At 36.6% G+C, this 20,423-nt stretch overlaps 1 protein-coding gene across 1 annotated transcript in view; it reads right to left on the bottom strand.

The window, feature by feature from the left end:
• Positions 1 to 20,423, bottom strand: part of TMEFF2 (transmembrane protein with EGF like and two follistatin like domains 2) — a 302,147-nt gene that overhangs the window by 113,014 nt on the left and 168,710 nt on the right. The window lies entirely within an intron of this gene.

The following is a 20,423-nucleotide window of genomic DNA, read 5'->3' as shown; positions in this document are numbered from 1 at the left end:
GAAATCCTCTGTTTGGTTTTTAAGGCTCTCCATAACGTGTACCTCTCCTACCTTTCCAGCCTTCTTACAACTTATACTCTACCATGCACAGCCAGAATGAGACACTAGCTGCTTTGCTGTTCTGCAAATGTGACAATCCATTTGAGATTCATAGCATTTTCACAAGCTATTTCTCTGTCTCTGTCTGTCTCATGTTTGTTGCACAGGAAGGCTCACTAGTTGGGAAGGGCACATGGTATGTTTGGAAGTGAATGTGATATTTAAAGTAAGTTGCATTAATATTAAAAAAAAAAGTCACCAGCCCTTTGATACATACAGAGGGGAACGTTAGTACACTGAAAGAAGAATAAAAACTTCAAGTTTAAAAACAAGTTTCTAAAAAGAAGTGTAGCTCTGGTGATTCTCCAGAATCTGAAGGATGGAATAATTGTTTGAGGAAGAAATTTAGCTCTGATGACTGGTGTTTTCCAGTGGGATGGAAGACAAGCCTGTGAGGCATCACACAGAATCTATTCTCAAGCTCTTTAAGAAGAATCTCAAAAGATCATCCTATCAGAGATAGAAGGTCTCAGGGCTCACCTAGGGCAATAGGAGTAGTCAAATATCCAAAGGCTAAAAACTAACAACCAACTAGTAATCTGTCTCAGCCAAACCAAACAGGGCAGAAAAGCATAAATTAAGCAAGGTAGGACAGCACTTCTACAGGGTTAGTGCCATTAAATCCTCTAATGTGGTGAAGGAAGCTTCTACAAGATCTGTTTTCACACCATGATCTCTAGTGGTAGAATGCTTAGAGATTGGTTGTGGACAGGTTTCTTTTACTCAGGGAACTAAGGGCAAGACATAAACTTGCTACCCTAGGATTTCATCAGGAAGCCTTCAGGGAAAGTAATAAAGGTGACTAACTCCTTTGTCTCTCACTCACAGGAGAACTATTTCTTAGGGTAGGGAGTTGAGAGTATCTGAAGTAAGACTGGAAAGAAGATTCTCGAAAGGATGAAATGTGGCCAGACACAATCTACCTTAGCTTGGATGCTGAGTACAACTACCTTGGACTAGCTTTCAATTTAGAGAGAATTTCAGCTAACTGATCCAGGAGAGGCTCAAGAAAAGACTCAATGATCTCTAATTCTTTTAAATCATACATACCTATTAATAGAAAAAAAAATTGAGCACATCTCTAATGTATATATTTACTTATTTATAAGTTATACAATATATTACTGTGCAAATAATTAGATGCATTCTAAAACTTAAACAAAAATAGAAATTAATGTGACAAAGGTGAAATAACATTTGAGCCTAAAATAAACAGGGAACCATTACAGTTTATTGAGCAAGGGTGTGCCATGGTCAGATCTGCATTTTGCTAAAACTATTTTAGCAGCTGATGGATATTAAAGAAAGAAGAGATTAAGGCCCTAGCAGAGAATCTGACCTCCAAGGACCACCTACTTAGCCATGTGGAAAGGGATGGCTATCTTGAGAGAAAGGGGTGGAATTTTTCCAGTGGCACTTGTATAGCTGCCTCTATGATAGCCTGGGCTTCAGCTAGGTATCAGCTGCTCTGAGGCTTGGGGGTGGGGGTGGAATTTTCATGATGGAGGAGGAAGCAGAAGATGGGGATGTTGGGATAGAAGAGTAGAAGTGGTTTTGTTGTAGAAAAGTCTCATTTGCTATTGCAAAAAATGGGGATACCTCTGGTTTGTCAATTTTCTCACTCTTACTGGTTGACAATAATCCAAAGTATTCACTTCCCCCATGTTCTGAGTTAATTGATAGCCACCTAAGTTAAAGGCCACTAAATTAGGTAATTTGGAATATTAAAAAAGATCAAGGACTACATTTGTATGGAAGAACAGACATAGATTTTAAGATTTTGGTAACTTTGCAACTTTGCTATTATATTTATTATTTTAAACCCCACATGTACCTTTGAAGTTAGCAGTAAAACAAACAGATTTAAAAAACTCTTAAAGAAGGATTATGTGCTATTAAAAAAAAACCCTCAGAAGAACTGGGCAGAAGTAGAAACCTGCATTTCATTCTCCATGAATCTGGGAAAGAGAAGAATTCATTCCTTATGGGCTCAGTTATTACCTCCATGCAGATGGTACGTACACACACACACACACACACACACACACACACACACACACACACACAGAGCCCTAATATCTTTTTCTGAACTCCAGTCATTCATCTCCAACTACTTGGCAGACATTTTGATCCAGATGTCTGGGCAACTCGAATATGATAGATGCAGTCTATATTGGAAGGGGAAATGACTCTGAAACATTATCTTCCCAATCTTCCAGGTGGCTACCTTTGATTCCTCCCTCTGTCTCTTCCCCTGAGTCCCTTAAGTTTTTTAAAAAAAATATTATTGATTCTTCCTCTAGAACAGTTTGCACATCTGTCTTTCTCTGCTTACACTTAGGTCTTTATCACCTCTCACCTGGACTATTTCAGTAGCTTACTAATTGATCTCCTTGCTTCCTCTATCTCCCTCTCTCTAATCTGGCCTCAATACAACTGGCAAAATAATCTTCCTATGGCACAAGTCTGAGCATGACACTTTTCTCCCCCAAACCTTCAGTGGCTCCTTGTTTCCTCTAAGACAAGATACAAACTCCTTAGCCTGGTATTTAAGGCTCCATGGAATCTGGCTCTAATCTATCTCTATAGTTTTATTTCACATTATTGACAAATTGTGCCATCAGATGAACTCACCAAGTTCTGAAAGCTCTTCCTCCTCATCCTTGGCTGTTGAAATCTCTCTTCAAGGCAAACTCAAGCCCCTTCTTAACTATATAGTTTCTTCTTGACCTTCCCAGGTATATGTAGTGGCTCCCTCCTCAATTTTTCCTAGAGTACCATAGCTATATCTCTTTTGTTCTAGCAAATTCTACTTGCATCATGCTAATTTGGGTGGTTTTCATATTTTGTATGCTTCCCAAGGGCAGGGAATGTGTCTTTTTTCTTCTTCTATGTAACCCCAACCTTTGCATAGTGTTTTGCATATGGGTGATTAAAAAAATACTTGTGGAAATAACTTTACAATAATAACCATTTTGAGAGTTTTATTAAATATATTCACCCAACATATTTATTTTTTTATAAAAGGATAAAATAGTACTGTGTTGTAAGAAATGATGAGTTCAATAATTTTAGAAAAAAACATGGAAAGACTTGCCTGAAATAATGAAAAGTGAAATAAACAGAAGCAAGAGAACATTGTATGTAGTAACAGCAATATTGTTTTAAGAATGACTTTGAGAGAAGTTATTTTGTCTATTATAAATACCCAAATTAACAATAAGGACATATGAAGAAAGACACAATCTGCATTCAGAGAAAGAACTGATAAATAGAAGTATGTATAGAATAATTATATATATATATACACCTATAGGGTGGGAGGGAAGAAAGAAAAAAAGGGAAAAAAAAGAAATTTACATGATAATTTGTTGTATATTTGAAAGTAATAACAAGTTGTACATAATAGATTTGTAGCTTCATGTACAATCATCTTTTTATTGTACTGTTATGGAAATGTTTGTTTTATTTCACAAATAAAAAATATTTAAAAATTATAGCGCTTACAGGTATATAAAATGATAAAGATACTACTTAAAGTATTGATTTTAAATGTTGAAAATGAGGTCACCTCAAATAGTCAGAGATGGAAAAAAAAAGAAATCTATTTATCCCCAGCCAGAGGAGCAGAACACGTATATTGATGTGTTGCATATTGTAAAGAGCCAAAGGTGTTCTTTTCACTGTTATCTAGGTTTTGTTATAGTCCTAAATAAAAGGGGGAAAATCCACAAAACAATGTGTGCATTATTCTTACAGGCTCTGTTTTATTTCCTTAAATACATCCCTCTTATCAGAATCTGATCATGCTTTTTTGTTCTCTCCTATTTCTAAATTGCTGCCCTACTTTACACTTTGAGTTCTGATTGTTTGTTCTTTTCTCTTTTGTTACATTAAAAGGTGGTCAGGTTTTGTCTTCCAGGAGTCACTTTCCATCACCAGAAACTGGATGGTGCACACAACCGGGGGCACCTCCACTAAGGTCTCCCCTTATCTACATGCTACAGCCAAGTACATCTCTTTCTCTGATGGAACTGGATTTTGAAAAAAAAAAAACCAGGTAGAGAACATGGCAATGAATAGAGGCCAAACTGGCCGCTTCTGAAAATATATCATCCCATCATCTAAAAATGAAAAAGTGAAAAAGGTAACCTGCATTTAAAGGTACTTTCCCTGCTCAGCTTTAGAACATTACCATCTCTTGTATGAATGGGCTGGTGATAATGATGATGATGATGATGATGATGATGATGATGATGATGATAATTCTAGCATTTATATGATGCCTTAAATTTTGCAAAGTGCTTTACAAATATTATCTAATTTTATCCTCGCAACATTCTTGGCCAATGCTTGTTGTTGTTGAGTCATGTCTCACATTTTGTGACCCCATTTGGAGTTTTCTTGGCAAAGATACTGTAATGGTTTGCCATTTTCTTCTCGAGCTCATTTTATAGATGATGAAACTGAGACAAACAGGGTTAAGTGATTTGCTTAGGGTCACATAGTAAGTGTCTGAGGTCTGATTTGAATTCAGGTCTTCCATACTCCAGGACTAGCACTCTATCCACTGTGCTACCTAGCTACCAATGCCAGTTACAGAGCCACAATCTTTTCTCTCTAACACTCTTATCATCTCTGCTCTTGTCTTCCCTCAGAATGAAAAAAAAATCATTTCTAATCTCACTTGCTCCTCAAAGCCTGACTTGCAATTATTCAATAGTATTTTCTTTTAATACCCTGAAGTTAAAAATATTACTCCCTCATCTAACCTCATCTATATCATCCTATTCTTTCTTCCAAATTAATTGTTACCCCTTTCTCGCCATCTCTCCTTATTAGTTATTTTGCTTTTAATAATATTTTCACTAAATATTTTAAATCTCTTTTGCCCATCTCTGTCTTTACCTCACCCAAGTAACCTCCTCCTCAAGCTCCCACTTTTATTAAGTTCCTCTGAATTCCAATAGCACTTTGGGTGTGTACCACACTTAAATATCTGCTCACTGTCTACTGGACCTTTTCACTTGGATATACCATTATTATCTCAAACTGAGTGGAATGCAACAACTATTTCCCCCCAAGCAGGCTCTCTCCCTTGACTTCTGACTTATAAGATGGGATTTAACAGGGAATCATGGAAAGTCTTACCTTACGGTTCCAAAAAAGTAAAGTTTAGAAGTACAATGTGGGGAGGCATGACTAGATAACAATTCAGCTGATAATAATCCGGTGGTTTTAGTGGGCTTCGTGTTCAATATCAGTCAGCTTGAAATATGCCAGCCAAGAAAGCTAGTGTGACCTTAGACTGCATCTAAGATTCAAGGAGATAGGGCCATTGCATTTTGCCCTGATGAGACCACATGTGAAGTACTACATTCATTTCCAGGTGCCACTTTTTAAAAAGAAAGTCGATAAATTGGAGAGAGTCCAGATGAATACAATAAGGATGGTGATGGACTTCAAGTTCATGTGATTTGTAGATCAATTGAAGGGACTTGGGCCAGCTTGGATCAGCTAGGTGGCTGAGTTAATAAGAGTTCCTGTGCCTAGATTCAGAAAGACCTGAGTTTTAATCAGCCTCATTCACTTAACTAGCTATGTGACCATGGGTAAGTAACTGAACCTGTTTACCTGTTTCCTCTTGTGCAAAATGGGATGATGATAGCACCAACCTCCCAAGGTTGTTGTAAGGATTAAATTAAAGGTAATAATTGTAAAGTGCCTGGCACATAGTAAGCCTTATATAAATGTTAGCTATTATTACTATATTTAGCCTGAGAAAGAAAAGCCTTGAAGCTTTGAGGAGTGACGATATCATAGTTATATTCAAATGTAAGAAGAGCTGTCATTTGGAATGGGGATAAGATTTATTGTATTTGACACCAGAAGGCAGAGTCCAAAAGTCAAAGTTGTAAAGAGGCTGATTTCAGTTCAATACTTGCTAACAATTAGGCCCATTGAATAGTAGATTGACTTCATTTATGACATGGGGTGTTCCAAAAGTCTTAGTGCAGTTTTAAGCTACTAGAACTTAAAACTGTGCTGTGACTCTTGAGATATTCTGTATTTAAGCATAGGCTGGATTGTATGTTAAATAGATGCTCCCTTTTTGTATAGCTTGGACTAGATGGTCTCTGAGGTTCCTTCCAACTCTGTAATTCTATGATTGTGATTTTTGGTTTCTCTCAGTAACTCATTCCTCTTCCAGGCATCTAGGTGCAAAACCTTAATCATCTTATTACTAGCTCCTTCTCTCCATATCCAATCAGTCATCAAGTCTTATTAAATCTTTCTCTATAATATCCTTTGTATATGTACCTTTAATTTCTTTCCTTCCATTAATTCTTTCGGTTGATACTTAGTGAATTAGCATTATCTAGGTGCATGGATAACACTGTGAGGGACTGAAGGGAATAAAAACGAAGTCCAAGAAGCAATTCCTATCATTTGGAATCTTACAATTCCTGCTCACATGATTCTAACCTCCTGAAGTACAAGAGCTAGCTAGCTTTGTATTCAGAGTGCCTCCCACAATGGCTCCTTCCTCTTTTTCTTCCTCCTTTTACTACTATTTACTACTACTAGTGACAAGTGATTTCATTGGTTTGAGGACCTTATAGCTAGGAAACTCATTCTACCAATGCAGATCTCTAACTGTCCTTCAGTTTCTAATCTTAGAAGATTGCCTATGGGAATGAGAAGGCAACTGACTTGCCCAAGCTCACATAGAGAGTACGAGTCAGAGGTAAGGCCTGAACTCAGGTTTTCTTGAATATGAACTGCACTCTATTCAGTATATATGCTGCCTCTAAGAATGACACATAGAATTTGTTGAATTTATTTAATAAATTCTTGCTGGAGAGACAAGACACAAATTGAAAACAAGTAAGCAATCTTTCATGAAGTGCCAAGGTAATCCTAAAGTAATTCACAGATCCATGGGGGCTAGAATTGTCAGGGAAGACCTCAGAGAGAAGATAAGACTTAAGACTCACATTTGTTGTTGTTGTTCATTGTTTTCAGTCACATCTGACTCTTCATGACCTCATTTGGGGTTTTCTGGGCAAAGATACTGGAGTCATTTGCCATTTCCTTCTCCAGCCCATTTTATAGATAAGGAAATTGAGGCAAACAGGGCTAAGTGACTTGCTAGGGTCACTAGTAAGTGTCTGAGGCCACATTTGAACTCAAGAGAGATGAGTCTTCCTGACTCCTGACCTGGCACTCTAGCCCCAAAACTACCTAACTGCAGATAGACTGACTACCACTTCAAATACACACCCTCATAATCTCAGGCCTAAATTATTGCAATAGCTTCTTAACTGACATATTTGCTTCTATTCTCTTTCCCCTCCAATCCAACTTATATACCACTTTCATATTTGTCTTCCTCAACTACCACTTTCATTTTGAGCTTTTCACCTTAACAACAACAGAAAAGCAAACACACAAAACTTCCAATCATTGATAATTGCCTATGGAAGAAATCTAAACTCCATAGTTTCTTATTTAAAGATCTTTATAATTTGCCCCCACCTAACTTTCTAGTTGAACTAGATTAATCTCCTGATCAGAACACATCTGTTCCATTTTGAGAACAATTTGGAACTATGCTCAAACGGCTACAAAAATGTGCATACCCTTTGATCCAGCAACAGCACTTCTAGGGCTATATCCCAAGGAGATCAAGCAAATGGGAAAAGGACCCACACGTACAAAAATATTCATAGCAACTCTTTTTATGGTGGCAAAGAATTGGAAATTGAGAGGATGCTCTTAAATTGGGGAATGGCTGAGCAAGTTGTGGTATATGAATGTAATGGAATACTATTGTGCTATAAGAAATGATGAACAGGCTGACTTCAGAAAAACCTGGAAAGACTTATATGGTCTGATGCTGAGTGAAGTGAGCAGAACCAAGAGGACTTTGTACACAATAACAGACACGTTATGCAATGACTAATGTTGTTAAACTGAACTCTTCTCAGCATTACTAGGATCTAAGACATCTCCAGAGGCCTCGGGATGGAAAATGCTGTCCACATCCAAAGAAAGAACTATGGAAGTCGAATCGCTCTCACTTATTTTTACCTTCTGTTGAGTTTTGTTTCATCTTTCTGATGGTTCCTCCTGATGGTTTTAATTTTTACTTACAACTTCAATAATGTGAAAATATGTTTAATGGGCATGTAAATGTAAAGCCTATATCAGATTGTGCACCATTGGGGAGGGTGAGGGGGAGGAAGGGGGAGAAAAATTTTCAACTCAAAAGCATATGGAAGTGATTGTTGATAAATCAAAATAAATTAATAAAATTTAAAAAAAAAGAACCCATCTGTTCATAATTCCTCCAGATTGAAACTTAGCAACTTTGCTGGTTCCATTTTCTCTAGTGCCCTCCCTTCTTCTCTCCAATCATATGAATCCTACCCATCTTTCAAGGCCCATTTCAGTTTTAGCCAGTTCCATGTACACTTTACTATCCCAGCCCATGGTGAGCTTTCTTTCACCTGCATTAATAGTTTTTATTGTTCACGTCATTTATTTGCTACACAATCAAATACTATGCCTTCTGACATTTCTAATAGTGTTACTTAACTCTTATGTAGGAAATCTTTCTGGTTCATATCTTCCTTGAACTAAAGTTTTTTTTTTTAGTAATCTGTAATTTTGAATATTTGATATATATATATGTATGTATATATATACATATATGTATATATATGCATATATATATACATATATATATACACACACACACACACAATGCTAACTCATAGCATCGGTGTTATGATTTGAAAAAGAAAGGAAAGGAATCTTGTAGACTTATTGTTTATTGTCATACCTATCTTATGAACTATGCAGTTTGTTCTCTACTATGGACACAATATAATATTAGCTGATATTGCTTCTCTTGTGGATCTCTAGAAAATATTCCCTACCAATAGGGAGAAACTTTTAATTTAATTTGTTGCAGCTTGTCTTTCCAACTACATTGTCACCCCTTTATTATGGTGATCTCTAAATGGATTGTAAACATCGACTAAATTATGTCTCAAGCACAGGGTAAAGAACTCAGATATTTATGAAATTAATTATATGCTTCTTGTACTATTTGCTATTATTCTGTGTGCATTAATATTGTTCTACCTCGTAAGACCGTAAGCTCCTTGAGGGTAGGAACTATGTTTTAGTCTTCTGTATCCTCTACAGGATTACCACTATGTTTAGAGCAAATACATCACACAGGAATGTCATTTATTATTTCTAAGGCAATAATGGTCATGTTGAGATAGCTAGATAGTGCTATGGATAGAGTGCTGGGCTTGGAGTCAGGAAGACTAATCTTCCTATGTTCAAACCCTGTTTGCCTCAGTTTCCCCATCTATAAAATGAGCTGAAATGGCAAATCACTCCAGTATCTTTGCCAAGAAAACCTCAAATGGGGTGGCAAAGAATTAGACACAATTGAACATTAACAAGGCAATAATGACAGGCAGTTAATTCCTAAGAGAAAGTGATAGGAGACTATCCTACTAAGAATCTTTTCTATTGCTGCTCCTTTTCCTTAAGAGAACAAAAATAATTTTTTTGTATTTTTCACAATAAAAAGAATTTGTTCACTGATGAATTACAGATATTCTGTGATGAAGTGAGACACAGGTAGCTGAGAGTGTCCTTCATGCTGTGGAACTTAGAGGGTCTGAGTGATGACCATCTCAAAATCCTGGTTGCAGAAAAATAGGGAGAGTGTCTCAACTACCCATAGGAAGGCTAGGTGTTTGGTCTTCAGAGTGTAGCAATATGATCAGGAGACTTGGTTATTTGTATTCTTATCAAATGAGAGCAACATTATTAAGATGGCTTTCAAGGACATGCACAAGGGAATGATATTTTAGTGTGAAACTACTTTTTTGGTCAAAGAAAAAAGGAGTTGAAAAAAAGATTTAACAGTAAATGGATTTCCTAGAAAGAAAGTGTTAAGGTCATGCTGTGTTTTGATATGTCTGACTAATCTTATGTGAGGAATAGTAGAAATCAGATCTAAATATTTCTAGTGAACTACTGGTTTTGTTTTCTGTTAACAGTGTTAGAAAAGAATGAACATATCACTTTTACTTGATTATTAAAAGATAAAAATGTCTTTAAGACACACTCTATTTTCATTTTTAGGTAATTTCAGCTCCTTTTTTGTGCTGATATCACTATTAACATCTCTCTCTCTCTCTCTCTCTCTCTCTCTCTCTCTCTCTCTCTCTCTCTCTCTCTCTCTCTCTCTCTTTCCCCCTATCTATTTTTCTTGCTTTTATTGATTTTTAAAATTCCAATAATAAAAATAACAATACTCATGAATTAATGAAAGAATAATCTTTGCTAACACTTTCCTCTCACTTATAATAGGGTGTTATATTGGATAGCTAGGTAGCTTTGGAAAGAGAAAAAAAGTGGGTTCAAATTGCACCCCGCACTTTCTAGCTCTGTGGCCATGCATAGTCACAACCATTCTTAGTTTAGGATAGCTCTCTAAAATTGCAACTTAGGGCTAGTTCTATTTTGACTGTCGAAGTAGTTTCATCACCAACAACATCACAAGTTCTTGACAGAGGATAAACATGTAAAACAAATGAAAGGGTTTTTTTTTAATATCAAAAGTAAAATGTTGTACACATTCTAACCAATGTCTAGCCAATTCTCAAACATTCTGACCAAAACATTCTAAACAATATCTAATGTTTTATCCCTACAATCTAAATTATCTAACTTAAGAAAATCATAAAAATATATAAATGATTAGCTATTGCAAGGCTTAGATGAAATTGATTCATATAAAGGAAACAGAACAAGGCTAATTCTCTGAATCATTTGGCTTTCTTACTTTTAGCATTTGAGTAAATTAGTTAACTCATAATTATCTTCTCAGCTTCTCTCTCTAGTGAACTGTCTTTATTTTTATTAATTGTATCCCCAATACTTAGCACAGTGCCTGGCACATGGTAATGTTTATTGGATTGGGTTAGATTGGCATGAAAATTATAAAAGCTGTGGAATTGTTAGTTAAAAGGCACATTTAATAACAATTGTTTCTTCAAGGTACACTTGCAATTAATATAAAACTATTGTTCCTGAGCAGGAAAAAAGGCAAAATCAGAGAGCTTCCTAATGAAGCAGTGCTAGTACATAATATCATATGCCAAATTTAACTGATTACTTCTACATCTCCAACAATAACATAGGGAGCTATTGTGCATAGTACTGACAATAAAAACTATTATCTAAGTTATTATTATAATTAATAATGTTTGTTAAAGAATCTAAATGATCCAGGTTCCATATAGCATATGTAAAATGTGTTGTTAATACTCTTGTGGCACTTCTATTCAAAGGAAATAAAGTAGCTGAAAGGAGAAAATTCTTCGGTCCTGCTCCCTCCCTTCTACCACCATACATACCCAGCATTTGACTATAATGTGTGAAAACTCTTTTCACTGATACAGACCGACACTGGGTTTATAATATATAATCTTAGAGACTTGCCTGAGGCAGTGAGAAGTTAAGTGACTTAACATAGTCACGTGTCACATAATCAGTAAGTCTCAGAACATGTACTCAGGATTTCCTGTTTCAAAAACCAGCTCACTGTAAACTTATGCCATGCTGCTTCTCAGAGATTATTTTAAAAGTGATATATCTTGTGGGTGGTTTTGTGACTGGTCTGGGAATCTTAGGATAAAAATAGAATGGAAAGAAAGGAACCAAGTAAGAATGAATTTGCTTGAGATTCATAAAGAAGATAACTAAATGACATAGGAAAGCTCCACCCTTGAAATGAAGAAGTAATTATTTATATTTGATGGGAAAAGGTACATTGGGAGCTAGAGGAGAAGTTTAAGCAAGAAAGAAGTGTGAGGAAAAAGAACTACTTTTGTATATTGGTGATGATGAAGGGGAAAGGGGCTGAATATGGGAAAATCACTAAGCAGCAGATTAACTAATCCAGGTGTGATTTGTATCCTTGTAAAACTTAGCATCATGTGTTTGGAGGATCTAAGCCACCAAGACTGTATTTTTCACACAATGTTGGGAGTCAGATATGTTATCAGTTGTGCTAATGCTTCAACTATTGATGGAAGCTTCTGTTGTTACTTCAGAGATCTCCCTTGTTTCAGCTGGTACAGCTGTGATTCTCAAGGATGTCCTTAGAACAAAACCTCAACATTCTCCTAGCTGTGCCTTTGAGGCCCCCACAAGAGCAAGACAGTCTTCACAGTGAGCACTATCCTCACACCAACTCATTGTCAGAGTAAATGATAGCAGTAGTAATGGTCATTTTCTAGACCTAAATGAACTCTGTTCTCATTTGCCTGACTTATAAGTAGGACAGATGACATAATGGATGGGATGCTATGCTTGGAAGACAGAAAAAGACTGTGTTCAAATCTTGTCACAGAAACTTACTAGTTTTGCAATGCCGGCTTACTTTCTCTTAACTTCTCCCAGCTTCATTTTCCTCATGTGTAAATTGTCAATAGACTCTGAAGTCACTTCTAGATCTAAATCTATGATTGTATTTTCTATGTCAATGTAGCAATGAAAAAGTGATGTGACGGTATCCAGTGATAGAGGAAGGAGTTTAGCTGTGCATATGAAGAAAAGTGATGATGTTCAGAAATGTCACACAGAAATAAGTGACTATAGCTTTGGGGAGAATAGAGGAGTGAGGAACATGTTCAGGAAAGAATGTAACCAACAATATTAGTACTTATTAAATTAAAAAAAATAACCCTCTCAGAATTAACTTGTGTTTTTCCAAAGCCATTATCAGAATTGCCTTTCCCTCCTGACTTATACTGTTACCACTCTATGCTATGGCCATGGATAGGGAAAATTGATGATACCTTGAAAATTGGCTGAAGAGTTAGTTTGACAAAACAGAGGAGTTCTGTGCTTTACTTTTTAAAAGATATAGTTTGAGTTGACAAAGAGCAACTGAAGCAGATATACCAGAGAGATGGTATGGGATGCAGTTCAACAGGATTGAAGATAATATGAAGTCTAGGTAAGCAAGGGGGAAAGAGATGGAGATTAGTTGAGTGTTTAGTGGGGGAATGCAAAGAAACTAGGGATTATAAGGAAGGAGTAGATTAATAGTAGAAATTTTTGGTTAATTCAGTTTGAAGGGGATGATTTAGTAATTATGCAGGATAGTTAGAAAAAGCACTGAAATTGGGAGTCTGAGGACTTGGATTTGAATCCTAGCTCTGTCTTTTAATCCCTGTGTGATAGACCAGTCAACAACCATGTCTTCCTTTTCTCATCTGTCAAATGAGGGAGCTGAACTAGAAGACCCATAAAATAATTTCTAACATGAAATCTTACTGTTGTGACTAAAATGGAGTCTTAAGAATATTTGCACAATTTAGGGCCACAGATATTAACCTCTTTGCTTTTCTGAACAACGTAGAAATTTTGGTAATCTGGAAATAATGCTCTAACTTTTAAAAAAAATTTTTTTTAAACTAAGATATGGGAGTTTCAGGATAGTTTGCAGAAAAGGACAGTGCCATAGGAAAATGATTTCTGGGCAGGCAAAGCATTGCACTCTTCAAATTGTACTATGTAGGTCAGAGTCTTTATTATCTAATTCCAAGGCTGGTCCTCTTTGTGAAGCCTCTGTTCATAAAAAAAAAAAATCCTAATCTTTTGATATCCTAGACATGTGGTGCCCTGTGGTTCTTCAAGTCTCTTCTATTCCTTTCTGAACTATTTTACCTGTACGAATGCTATGACTTTAGGCGATGGATTTAACCTCTCTGTACCTCTGTTTCTTCATCTGTTAAATGGGGATAATAATATCCACCCTACCTACCTACTTCACAGTCTTATGGTGATGATCAAATGTGAGACCAGATACAAAATACTTTAAAAAGTTTAAAGTTCTATAAAAACATAGTTTTGTTATTAATTCACAGACTCTGTCCCTGTGGACTCTTTTCATAGAACCATTTCCCTCTGCTTACTTCAAAAGAGGGAAAAGCCTTCCCCCTCCATATAACCTATCCAAGAATATAAAAAAAAACCAGGATACAAGAGGATCCTATTATAACATAATTGTTTATTTAATTGATTCAGATGTAACATTGGCCACATTTTTCTTTTCCAAACATTGTGATTATATACAGGGGAAACATAATATGGTGTAGTTGAATCAAGACAGGTTTTAATCCTGTCTTTCCGCATGTGTGTCATTAATAAAAGCACTATTTGATCTGTTTTCATTGGAATTAGAGTCAATATAAGTCATTGTGACATGGCAACCCTAAAAGGCTCCTTGGCTGCAAAACACCAACTAGCCAATCCACTAAACAAACAAAGAATCCAAACCCCAATAAAAACACAAAATCTCCAAAAGGGGAAGTGGCAATCCTTCTGGTCAGATATCTGCAGTATTGTATTCACTGCTGAGTGCCATATTTTAGGAAGGGCAGGATAATAAAGCATTTTTAAAGCACTTCTGTAATCCTTAGTTAAAGAGTCATTCATTTAAGTCTCTTTTCATTGGTGGAGATTGCATATTCAATGCTACAAGCCTGAATGAGGGTCAGAATTAGTAAGAACTAGAGAGATACTCTTGGCTTCCCCTTTGAAAGAGAATGTGCTGGATTCAAACTTCTCTTCAGATCCCTAAAAGGAGGAAAAAGTACTAGGAAGAAGCTGATATGATGGTTATTGCTGATTCTTCTAAATGTCAGCTTCTTCCCAGTCTTTTTCTTCCTTCAGGAACTGAAGACAGGTTGGAATCATGGAAGCCAGAAGATCAATATCTCTTCTCTCAAACTCTTAACATCTTCATCTCTCACACAGGCCTGGAATATTGAATAATCAATTTCTACCAACAAGGAGAGACTTAAGCATTTGGTTCTTTGAGCCAAGGGTTTCATTTACTATGTGCCAGGCACATCCCCAAGTGCTAGGGATATTAGACAAAACCAGTTCCTGCCCTTACGGGGCACAGATTCCAATGAGGCAGAAAATATTCAAGCAACTATCTACATCCAAGATATATGTAGTGTAAATGGGAAGCAATTTCAGAAAGATTGTTCTCTGGGAGAGACAGGGAGAGGAGAACAATGAAAAAAAAAGTAGAATTTGAGCTAAATCTGGAAGGAAGCCAGGAAAATTATGAGGTAGCAGTGAGGAGGGAAAGCATTGTAAATACTGTGGATAGTTAGTGAAAAATCAGAGAGATGGGAGGTGGAATGTCCTGTGCAAGTCACAGCAATAAAGCAGAAATTGCTGGGTCATATAGCATGGTGAAGAGAGTAAAGTGTAAGAAGACTAGAAAAATAGAAAAGAACAATATCATGAAGAGTTAAATATGATGGATAGGAATCATAGTAGAGCTAACAGGATGGTGTGAAGAAGGAAAGACTTAGAAGGGATAACTGTCTTCAAGTATTTAAAAAGCTGTTATGTGGAAGAGCTATAAGAATTCTTTAGCTCAGCTCTAGAAGGTAGAACTAGGAGGTAGAAGTGAAGGCTATAATTTCAGTCTGCATAAGGAGAAATTTCCTAACAATTAGAACTGGTCAAAAGTGGAGTGGATTGCCATAGGAGGTTAATGGTTTCCCTCTGCACTTCTCACTAAGATTCTATTATCATTTTATTCATATCAACTGATTACAATACAAAAAACAATGTAGTAAATGATTTTAAAATTACAAGTCAGTAATTATAAGTAACTTCCTCCCTTTCTCCCTCCTCTCCCTTCCTTCATTCTTTTGTTCCTTTGTTCCTTCTTTGCTTCCTTCCTTGCTTCCTTCCTTCCTTCCTACTTTCCTTCCTTCTTGTAAAAACCTTTATAAACAAACTAAAACAAAAAACAAGACCAGATATGTCTCATTCCTCTTCAGGCTACACTCAGAAGTTCTTCTATGCCCCAGCTCTTCATCCTAAAGCTCACTGGATTCCTGGAATTCATACATTGGATGTACTCTCTCCAATGCTATTCCCTTTGATTGGAAGGTTACTTCCAGAACTTCCATTTAATGAAGACACCCAGGCTAGCCATTTCTCATTCCTCTCCAGGCTGCACTCAGAACTTCTCCCATGACCCTATGCTGGGTACCATTTCCCTCCACCTTTTCAGTTTCCTTTTTATGCATTGTCTTCTCCTGTTAGAACGTTAGTTCCTTGAGGGCAGGGGCTGTCTTTTTTTTCTTCCCTATTTATATATGTATTGCCAGAACCTAACATAGTGTTTGGCACATAGTGAATGCTTAATAGTTCTAGTTGACAGACTGCTAAGCTGTTTTAGGTCACATGTTTGAAAGTACTAAGCTATTATTAATGTAAAATATAGGATATTACAAATGTCTATATTAGTAATGTGTCTCCTATTTTGTATATTAATAAAACTGTTGGCTATGCTCAGAGAGTCTGTATGGAGAAAGTAGAAATGTTTTATAACCTTTCTGAATTATTGCCTCTCATGCATCTTTTAATATCTGTGGGTTGTAAGTAGTTTTATCCTCTGTGCACCCCCATCACCTCTAAGGCAGGGACCATTTTTCATTGAGTCTTTGTATCTCCAGTACTTAGCACAGTTTCTAGCACAAAGAAGGTGTTTAATTAACAACTGTTGGAGTAGATTACCTAATTTCCTTCCTTCCTTCCTTCCTTCCTTCCTTCCTTCCTTCCTTCCTTCCTTCCTTCCTTCCTTCCTTCCTTCCTTCCTTCCTTCCTTCCTTCCTTCTTTTCTTCCCTTCTCTCTCACTCCCTCCTTTCTCTCCTTCCTGCCTCCTCTTTTTTCTTTACCACTTCTGAAAAGTAAAAACCTTTTGAAAAACAAAACAAAATAAAACCAAAACCATTCATTTAACTTATGGAGCATTGATTAAGGCCATGGATTTTCCTCATCACCCTGGATAATTCAAAACCAACTCTAGGAAGTCCAGATTATGAATAGAGAGTATTATATTGAAGCAAAGACTTTATAAAATATACAGAGAACAAAGAAAGAAGACCCCATACCCTCTTCTGGGATCTTCCCAAGTTAACCATCTTGTTTATTGATGTTCTATTTGAGAGTTATTGATGAATAAATGAATTGGCTTGATCCTGATTAATTTTAACTTTACTTTGTGACAGAAACTAGAAAAATCAGATACTAGCCTCCATTCTAAGCTAATTTCTTTTTTATCATAATACCAATATTTCCTTTTCCTGTTTTTTTTAACCATAATAAGCATTTATAACATCAGCAGTATTGATTTTGGGGGTAGCCAGCTGCTGTACATGTTTCTAAGATTTGTATGAACGTCCTATGATGCATATTGCATTTGTTCAGGAAAGCATTTGGATTACGTTGCTATGTTTTGCTAGAGCTGACATTCATTTGCCACTTAAAAGAACCTATACTCATGGTATATTTATGTTTAGAGGTAAATTACTAAAGACCCAAAACAGTGTCCACTCAATGTTTTTAAAATTGTGAGAATAGTTGCCTTGTAAATACTCCTTGTAATTCAGAAAGATTTACTTATTTTTCATTGTCTGTCTACATACAATTTAAATGTGTCCAGTGACTATTTTGACCTTTCCTTAGACTTGAATGGTTCTGTGTCCTTCTTGATGTTGGTATTTACTCCAAAAGTAGGTCCATCTATACCTCTTCTTATGTCACCCTTTTCTCTGTCCTTCCATTATTTTTTCAAAAAAGGCATCAATCAATCCATCAAAAAGGCCAGGAATTATGATAGGTGATAGACACATAAAGACAACAAAAGTCTCTGCCCTCAAGGTACTCACTTTCAATTGGGAGGAAAGAAATGTACAATTATAAGTAAATACAAAATAAGTACCAAGCAAATATAATTTCAGGAAGGTTGAACTAGAAGCTGTGTAGACGGATGGGTAGGAATCAGGAATGATCTCACTTAAGAAGTACCACTTTAGCCTAGTTCTGAAGAAAGCTAGGGATTCTAACACATAGGTGCTAAGCACAGGTGAGGAGGAAGCATGTTCTAGTCATGGGAGAAAAACCATCGAAAGGCATGGAGATGGAAAATGTAAGGTTATATACAAGGAACAGCGAGTAAGTCAATGTCTACAATATGAGGTGGATAAAGGGAAGTAATGAGTAGTAAGCCTCATGGGGATAGAAAGGAGCTAGACTATGATGGGCTTTAAATGCCAAACATATATCATCCTAGAGGCAAATGAAAGCCAGTGGAGCTTTGGAAGCAGGTAAGTGATATCATCAGGCCTGTGGTTTAGGAATATCACTTTGGAAAGTATATGGAGGATGAATTGGAGAGGGAATGGTATGAGGCTTTAATTTTTGGAAATTATAGAATGATAGGATTGGAATCATAGTATTCTCCTTCATTTCTCTGTGTTCCACTCCTAATTCTTTGGACTTCCTTCTTTTTCTCCTCCTCCTCCTCCTTCCCATTTTCCCCACGTGTTCCAAGAGTCTTCTTAGCATGAAAGGTCCCTTTTCTCCTGTAGACCTTCTTATTCTGAAAAGTCCATCTGCCCCTGGAGTCCCTCCTTGAGCGGTCTTCTTTTTGGAGCCTCCATACTGAGGAAGGGCACAAGTCAATTATGGTAAAATCTTTAGTCCTATCCAGGTTCCACTCCTGATTCTCTAGATTTCTTTCTCCAATAGGCCCTGATTTGGGTAACTTCTCCCAGTCTCCATCCCCAACTCTTTCTTTTTGGCTTCTATTTATGTATTGTCTTTCTCCATAAGAATGAATGCCCCTTCAGGGCAGGGACCATCTTTCTTTTGCTTCTATTTGAATTAGCACAGTGTATGCCACATACTAAGTATTTTAATAAATTTAACTTTGCTTGTTTTTGACTTGGAGGGGGAGATTAGGGCAACAAATTTGTCTACCATGTGGGCTCCCTTATTCTAACTCTCTTGATATTACATGGAAATCAATGGAGCACTCAGGCTGTCTATTTGTTATCCCTTGCTTTCCCCATGTATGGCCTACTTTCTTTTTGGTTCAAACATCTCTTTGATAAACTCTTTTGTGACACTTTGTGTTTGCCAGTTCATCATTAGTAGTATTCTGTGAACTACTGTTGGTCTTGGCAAGAGACTATTTCCACTTTCTGAGGACTAGTCTAGCTAAATATGGAGAGATTCATCAGTAGGCTGCCCATTAGGTAATAAAGACTTTGATCTCTACAAACTGGTCTTTTGAAACTAACATTAAGAACAATACTTCAATCTAACTTAGAGGGAATTTGGATTGGTGTTAACTTTTGAAATAATAGATTGTTTTTGGACCTAGTTATTAAACCTACCAATATGAGGAGTACTGACAATTTTGAAGCAGTAACTAATATTCTGAATTTTTAGGCTCTTCCCATTGAGCTTAAACACAAATTCAGGGGGATTTTTCTTGAATTTGTTTGCCACCCATAGCAATAACCAAATCTAGATAGACTAAAGGATAAGTATAATTTTTCTGAGAAGTACCCACAAATCTATTTGTTGTTGTTTGGTCTTTTCAGTCATATGTGACTCTTTATGACCCCATTTGAGGTTTTCTTGGCAAACATACTGGAGTGCTTTGCTATTTCCTTCTCCAGCTCATTATATAGATGAGGAACTGAGGCCAACAGGGTTAAGTGAGTTGCCCAGATTTACACGGCTAGTAAGTGTCTGAGGCCGGATTTGAATTCAGGAAGATGAGTCTTCCTGACTCCAGGTCTGGCCATCTATCCATTGTGCCATCTTGCTGCTTCCCTAAAAATTTTGAACTCAGAAAGATGAGTCTTCCTGACTTCAGACCCAGCACTCTATTTACTCTGCCACCTAGCTGTCCCATGAATCTGCTATATTCATATTAATCTGAAGATTCTGATAAAATGAGAAATGGGCAAATAGCATTTGAAACCAGACCTCTTAATGCTATTGAGGAGATATAGTAGGCCGGTATCTCTATAGCAGCAGTTATTAAACATGTGAGTCTCAGGACCCTTTTACCCTCTTAAAAATGATGGAGGACTATCAAAGAGTTTTTGCTATGGTTTATATCTATTGATATTTACTCTATCGAAAACTAAAACATCTTAGTATTATTATGAAAATAGTTTTGACCTCACGGACCCCGTGAAAGGGTCTAGAGGACCACTGGGGTTCCCCAAACCACATTTTGAGAACTGCCTCTATAATATAAGGTAGAAATCCTTGACATATGGACCAAATATTCCTGTAGCACATAGATTTGGAACTAAAAGAGAATTTAGAGGCCAGCTAATCCAAATCTTGATTTTACAGATGATAAAAAAAAAGGGCCCCA

This window comes from Phascolarctos cinereus, unplaced genomic scaffold, assembly GCF_003287225.1.
Source record: "Phascolarctos cinereus isolate Bilbo 61053 unplaced genomic scaffold, phaCin_HiC Scaffold_726;HRSCAF=1367, whole genome shotgun sequence".
Taxonomy (NCBI): domain Eukaryota; kingdom Metazoa; phylum Chordata; class Mammalia; order Diprotodontia; family Phascolarctidae; genus Phascolarctos; species Phascolarctos cinereus.
The sequence above is the reverse complement of the archived record's forward strand: the minus strand, read 5'-3'. Positions and strand labels throughout refer to the sequence as shown.